Raw genomic sequence first — 7,862 nt, 5'->3', positions numbered from 1 at the left:
GTTGTGGCCTCTCCCGTTGCGGAGCACAGGCTCCGGACGCGCAGGCTCAGCGGCCATGGCTCACGGGCCCAGCCGCTCCGCGGCATGTGGGATCCTCCCGGACCGGGGCGCGAACCTGGTTCCCCTGCATCGGCAGGCGGACGCGCAACTACTGCGCCACCAGGGAAGCCCTCTATTTCATTTCTGATGTTAGTAATTTGCGTTTCTCTTTTTCTTAATTACCTTGGCTAGAACTTAATCAATTTTATTGGTCTTTTCAAAGAAGCTGCTTTTGGTTTTGCTAACTTTCTCTACTAATTTCCTGTTTTCAATTTTATTGATTTCTGCCTGGTTTTTATGATTTCGTTTCTTCTGCTTACTTTGTTCTTCTTTTCCTAGTTTCCTAAGGTAAAAACTGGGATTATTGATCTTAGATCTTCTTTTCTAAGATATACATTAAATGCTAAAAAGTCTCCTCTAAGCACTGTTTTAATGCATTTCACAAAATGTAATAAGTTGTATTTTCATTTTCATTTAGTTCAAAATATTTATTAATAGCGCTTGAGATTTATTCTTTCATTCATGTGTTGCTCAGAAGTGTGTTGTTTAATCTCCAGTATTTTGAGATTTTCCAGTGTCTTTCTGTTACAGATTTCTAGTTTAATCCCATTGTGGTCTGAGAGCATATTTTATTATTTTTATTCTTTTAAACTTGTTGAGGTATGTTTTATGACCTAGAATTTGATCTATCTTGATGAACATTCCATGAGAAGAATGAGTATTCTGCTGTTGTTGGATGACGTAGTCTATAGATATCAGTAAGATCCAGTTGATTGATAGTGTTCACTTCAACTCTGTCATTACTGATTTTCTGCCTGCTGGGTCTGTCCATTACAGATAGAATGGCGTTGAAGTTTCCAACTATAACAGTGGATTAATCTATTTCTCCTTAATCTATCAAGTGTTGTTATGTCTTCTTGGAGAATTGACCCCTTTATCATTATCCAGTGCCCTTTTTTTTTAAATCTCTGATCATTTTCCTTGCTCTGAAGTCTGCTTGGTCTGAAACTAATATAGCTACTTCAGCTTTCCTTTGATGTATCAGCATTGTGTAACTTTCTCCATCCTTTTACTTTTAATCTATCGGAGTCTTTATATTTACAGTGGGTTTCTTGTAGACAACTTATAGTGGGTCTTGTTTTTATCCACTCTGACAATTTCTGTCTTTTAATTGGTGTGTTTAGACCATTGATGTTTAAAGTGATTATTGATATAGTTCGTGTCTTAGTCCATTCAAGCTGCTATGACAAAATACTACAGGCTGGGTGGTTTATAAACAAGAGAAGTTTATGGCTCACAGCTCTGGAGGCTGGGAGTCAGAGATCAAGGTTCCAGCATGGTCATGTTCTGGTGACGAGCCTCTTCCTGGTTCATAGCCAGACCCTTCTTGCTGTGCCCTCACATGGTGGAAAGAGTGAGGGAGCTCTCTGGAGCCTCTTTTATAATGTACTAATCCCATTCACAAAGGCTCAACCCTCATGATCTAAGCACCTCCCAAAGGCCCACGTCCTAATACAGTTGACTCTTGAAGAACAGAACTTGGGGGTTAGGGGCATCGACCCCTGCACAGTTGAAAATCCTAGTATAACTTTATAATCAGCTCTCTGTATCTGCAGTTCTGTGTCTGAGGATTCAACCAACCACTGATTGCATAGTGCTGTAGTACATATTTATTGAAAAAAAAATCCATGTGTAAGTGAACATGCACAGTTCAAACCCATGTTGTTCAAGGGTCAACTTGGGGGTTAGGAAGAATTTCAACGTATGAGTTTTGGGGGGACACGAACATTCAGAACACAGAAGTTGGGTTAACATCTATCATGTTTGTTACTATTTTTAATTCATTTTTATTCATCGCCCTTGTTTTTTTTGTGTTTCTTTTTTTCTTCCACTCTTTTTCTGCATTCCATAGTTTTAATTGAGCATTTTATATGATTCCATTTTCTCTCCTCTCTTAGCATTTTAATTATACTCCTTTTTAAAAAACGTTTTTTAGTGGCTGCCCCAGAGTTTGCAATATACATTTGCAACAAATCCAAGTCCATTTTCAAATAACATGATATTGTTTCATGGGGAGTGCAGGTACTTTATAACAGAGCATTCTCAGTTCTTCCATCCTGCCCCTTAAAATATTGCTGCCATTCACTTCACTTTTCCATAAATAAACTCACTGAATTCATTGTTGCTATTATTTTATGTTAGTTCAATTGAGAAAAACAAAAAAAAAATATTTTATTTTACCTTCCGCTATTCCTTTTCTTATGCTTTTTTCTTTCTTGTAGATTTGAGTTTCTGTTCTATATCCTTTTCCTTCTCTCTGAAGAACTTAATTTTAACATTTCTTTCAAGGCAAGTCTACTGGTGACAAATTCCCTAAATTTTTGCTTGTTTGAGAAAGTATTTCTACTTCACTTTTGGAGGATAACTTTACTGGATACAGAATTCTAGGTTGGTCGATATTTTCCTTTCCACACTTTAAAAATTTCACTCTAGTCTCTTCTTGCTTCCATAGTTTCTGAAGAAAAGTCCAGTGTAATTCTAATTTTGCTCTTCAGTGATTTTCTGTGTACTTGTTCTCTCAATTACTGAGAAAGTAATATTAAAATCTCAAATTAATTGTGAATTTTCATTTCTTCTTTCAGTTCTCTCAGTTTTTTCCTACACATAATTTGATGCTCTGTTATTAGGAGCATACTTTTTTTTTTATGTCATATTGATGAACTGAGAGTTTTATCATTACAAAATGTCCCTCTTTTCCCTGAGATTATTCCTTGTCCTGAAGTCTACTTTGTCTCCTAGTAACATAGTCACCCCAGTTTTCTTATATTAGTGTTTGTATAATATCTCTTTTCCCATCCTTTTATTTTTATTTGTGTCTTTATACTTAAACGGGGATATTTGTCACCAGCATACAGTCTGGCCTTATTTTTTTCTTGCCTTTGAGATGCCCAACATGATGAAAGCCCAACATGATGTAACTGGTGATAATCACTGAGGTAAATAGGCCTTTAGTGTGAAGTTTCATGTTAATCTGTGAGTTGAATTGTGTTCAGTGTTTGCTATCTATATAAATTCCAGAGGCTTCAAATTCCTCTAGTGTCCTTGTTTTTATCTTTCATCTTATCTTTGGATTTCTCTAGGAACTACTTCCTAAATATAGTCTGTGCCTTGCAGCTCTTTCAGCTGTAATCCACCAGTGTTATATTGTAGCCCTGTTGACGTGGTAGTAAGGTGTGGATGAGGGAAGCGTTCTATAACCTTATGATTAAATCTTAGGTTTTTAGTGCACCTGTGTCCCTGGGCTGTGGCCTTTACAAGTCCTTCTTAAGTTCCTCCCTCCCACCGCCCCGGCCCCCCCCCCCCCCCGCCCCCGACTTAAGTGAGACAGGAAGGATGGAGGGTGCTGAAGTTTGGTAATTGTTCTCCCTCCTAGCTGAAGGGCAGGTCTGATAGAGTCTTCCCCCTGCTGAGCTGGCCTTTGTTGTGAAGATGCTCTGAGAGCATTTCAGGCGTCTTTTCTTCCCCTCTTCCCACCTGAGACAGGAGGGGAATTTTTTTGGGCTCTTCAAGGTGAGAGTCTGGTGGGACTAGAGATAAAATCCACTCAGTTGTGCCCTCTCTCAAGAATGCAATCCCCAGCAGTTTCTCTCTCTCATGCTGTCCACGCTCTCTGCAGTCTGTCGCAGTGACCATATAAGTATTTCTACCAGTTATTATTCCAGTGACTCCTGCTCCAGATAAGGAGATCTCAGCTGGGACTCTGTATTCTCCTGTCTCTCCCATTTCTGAGTGGTGGTTTGCCCTGCGACCTCAATTCTCTGATGGGTCCAACAAAAGCCCTTGATTTTCACTTTGTTCAAATTTTTTCTTTTTGGTCATAAGAATGGGAGTGATTACTTTCAAGCACTTTACACTCAGAGCTGAAATTGGAAGTCTCAAGTCTTGCTTTTTAACCCAGTCTGACAATCTTTGCTTCTAATTGGTGCATTTAGACCATTTGTATTTCTTATTTAATTCTATAATCTTGCTATTTGTTGCCCTCCCACAATGCTCCTTGGCCCTTTCACCCTTTCCCTGCATTCTTTTGGATTCAATAATTTAGCATTTCATTTTATCTCCCCTATAGGCTTATTAGCAATATCGGTTTAATTTTTTAAAGGTTGACCTAGGAGTTTTGATATGCACACTTAAGATCACAGTCTATCTTAAGAGAATGTATCAATTTATGTGTTCAGTAAGAAATATAAACTGTATGTTTCCATTTTCCCTCCTGTCTCTTGTGTTATTATTGTCCTATATATTATTTCTACAAATGTTACAAACTCAATAAAGCATTACTATTATTTTTGCTTTAAACAGCCAATCTTCTTTAACTTTATTTTTTTAGAGCAGTATTAGGTTCACAACAAAATTAAGAGGAAGGTACAGAAATTTCTCATACACCCTCTGCCCTAACACATGCATAGAATCCACCATTATCAACATCCCTCACCAGAGTGGGACATTTGTTACAATTGATGAACCTACATTGACACATCACTATCACGAAGTCCATAGTATACCATAGGGTTCACTTTTGGTGGTATACAATCTATGGTTTGGGACAAATGTATAATGGAATGTATAATCTATCATTATAGTATCATACAGAGTATTTTTATTGCCCTAAAAATTCTCTGCGATTCTCCTATTCATCCTTCCCACCCCAGTCCCCTCAACACTGATCTTTTTTTACTGTCTCCATACTTTTTCCTTTTCCAGAATATCATATAGTTGGAGTCATACAATATGCAGCCTTTTCAGATTGGCTCCTTTCGCTTGTAATATGCATTTACATTCCCTGTGTCTTTTCCAGCTTGATAGCTCATTTCTTTTCTGCACTGAATAATAGTCCATTGTCTGGATGAGCCCAGTTCACCATTCATCTACTGAAGGACATCTTGGTTGGTTCAAAGTTTTGGGATTACAAATAAAGCTGCTATAAATATCTGTGTGTAGGTTTTTGCTTGTTTGTTTGTTTTGTTTGTTTTTCTTTATTAATGATCTCAATTTTAAAATTCTTTTTAAAAATATTTATTTATTTAAGCTATTTACTTAATTTATTTTTTTGGTGGCTTCGGGTCTTAGTTGTGGCATGCAGGCTCTTCGTTGTGGCATGTGGGCTTCTCTCTAGTCGTGACTCACGGGCTCCAGGGGTCATGAGCTCTGTAGTTGGAGCACACGGGCTCCAGAGGGCCTGGTCTCTGTAGTTTGCAGTGTGCAGGCTCTCTAGTTGAGGCGTGTGAGCTCAGTAGCTGCAGTGCGCGGGTTTAGCTGCCCCACGGCATGTGGAATCTTAGTTCCCCGACCAGGGATTGATCCCGCGTCCCCTGCGTTGGAAGGCGGGTTCTCTACCACTGGACCACCAGGGAAGTCCCTGTGTGCAGGTTTTTGTGTAGCTGCAGGTTTTCAGTTCCTTTGGGTAAATACCAAGAAGCATGATTGCTGGATTTCATGGTAAAAGTATGTCACTTTTGTTGAGAGCTGTCTTCCAAAGTGACTGTACCATTTTGAATTCCCATCAGCAGGTGAATGAGAGTTTCTACTGCCCCACATCCTCACCAGCACTTGGTGTGGTCAGTGTTCTAGAATTTGGCCATTCTAATAGATGTGTAGTGGTAATTCATTGTTGTTTTGATTTGATTTCTCTGATACCATTGGATGTGGAGCATCTTTTCATATGCTTATTTTCTACCTCTATATCTTCTATGATGAGGTGTCTAGTAAATCTTTGACCCATTTTTTAATTGTATTGTTTGTTTTCTTGTTGTTGAGTTTTAAGGGTTCTTTGTATACTTTGGATACAAGTCCTTTTTCAGACATATGTTTTGCAAATATTTTCTCTAGCTTTTGGCTTATCTCCTCATTCTCTTGATATTGTGTTGTACAGAGCAGAAGTTTCTAATTTTAATGAAGCCTGCTTATCAATTATTTCTTTCAAATATTGTGCTTTGGTGTTGTGTCTGAAAAGTCATTGTCATACTCAAGGCCATGTAGGTTTTCTCCTATGTTATCTTTTAGGAGTTTTGCAGTTTTTTGCTTACATTTAGGTCTATGATCAATTTGGACTTAATTTTTGTGTAGTGTGTAAAGTCTGTGTCCAGATTGAGTTGTTTTTTTTTTTTTTGCATGTAGATGTTCAGTTGTTCCAGCACAGTTTGATGAAAAGACTATCTTTGTTCCACTGTATTGCCTTTGCTTCTTTGTCAAATATCATTTGACAATATTTATGTGGATCTATTTTGGGCTCCCTACTCTGTTCCATTGATCTATTTGTTTTTTTGCCAATACCATTGTCTTGATTACTGTAGCTTTATAGTAAGTCTTGAAATCAAATAGTGTCAGTCTTCCAATTTTGTTCTTAACTTTCAAAATTTTATTGGCTATTCTGGGTCTTTAGCGTCTTCATATAAACTTTAGAATCAGTTAGTTGATATCTACACAAAAAGCTGCTGGAATTTTGACTGGGATTGCATTGAATCTATACATCAACTTGGAAGAACTAACATTTTGACAGTATTGGGTCTTCCTATTCATGAGTGTGGAATATCTATTTATTTAATTATTTGATTTTATTCATCTGGGTTTTGTAGTTTTCCTCATATAGATCTTGTACATAATTTGTTAGATTTATATCTGACTTACTTTCCCTTTCTTTCTTTCTTTCTTTCTTTCTTTCTTTCTTTCTTTCTTTCTTTCTTTCTTTCTTTCTTTCTTTCTTCCTTTCTTCCCTCCTTCCCTCCCTCCCTCCCTCCCTCCCTTCCTCCCTTCCTTCCTTCCTTCCTTCCTTCCTTCCTTTCTTTCTTTTTTGGTATTGGGTTAATGTAACCCGATGTAAATGTTATTGGGTTAATTTCAATTTACACTTGTTTATTGATGGTATATAGGAAAGCAATGGACTTTTCTATATTAACCTTGTAACCTGCAACGTTTTAATAATCACCTATTAAAAACAGTTTTTTTTCATTCTTTGGATTTTTTACATATATGATCATGCCATCTGTGAAAAAGATAGTTTTATTTCTTCCTTCCCAATATGTACACATTTAATTTCTTCATGACTTATTGCATTAGCTAGGACTCCAGTACAATGTTGAAGAGGAGTGGTGAGAGCGAACATCGTTGCCTCGTACCTGATCTCAGTGGGAAAGTTTTGAGTTTCTCACCAATAAGTATGGTGTTAGATGTAGGTTCTTTGTAGATATTCTTTATCAAGTTGAAGAAGTTTCCCTCTATTCCAAGTTTACTGAGAGGTGTTTTTTTTTTTTTTAACATGAATGGGTACTGGATTTTGTCTAGTGATTTTCCTGCTTTTATTGATATGAATATATGATTTTTTTTCTTTAGCCTGTTGATGTGATGGATTACATTAACTGATTTTCAAATACCGAACCTTGCATACATGAGATAGACCCCAGTTGGTCATGGTGTAGAATTTTTTTTTATATATCGTTAGATTTGGTTTGCTAATATTTTGTTGAGGGTTTCTGAATTGATATTCATGAGAAATATCGGTCTGTAGATTTCCTTTCTTGTAATGCCTTTGGTTTTGGTATTAGGGTGATGCTTCTCTCATAGAATGAGTTAGGAAATATTCCTTCTGCTTCTGAAAGAGATTGTAGAGAATTGGTATAATTTCTTCCTTAAATATTTGGGAGAATTCACCAGGGAACCCATCTGGGCCTTGTGCTTTCTATATTGGAAGGTTACTATTTATTGATTAAATTTCTTTAATAGCTGTAGGCCTATTCAGATTGTCTATTCTTTTTTTTTTTTTTTTTTTT

Source organism: Physeter macrocephalus, chromosome 11 (genome assembly GCF_002837175.3).
Source record: "Physeter macrocephalus isolate SW-GA chromosome 11, ASM283717v5, whole genome shotgun sequence".
In the NCBI taxonomy this organism is placed as follows: Eukaryota; Metazoa; Chordata; class Mammalia; order Artiodactyla; family Physeteridae; genus Physeter; species Physeter macrocephalus.
This window is presented reverse-complemented; position numbering follows the sequence as displayed.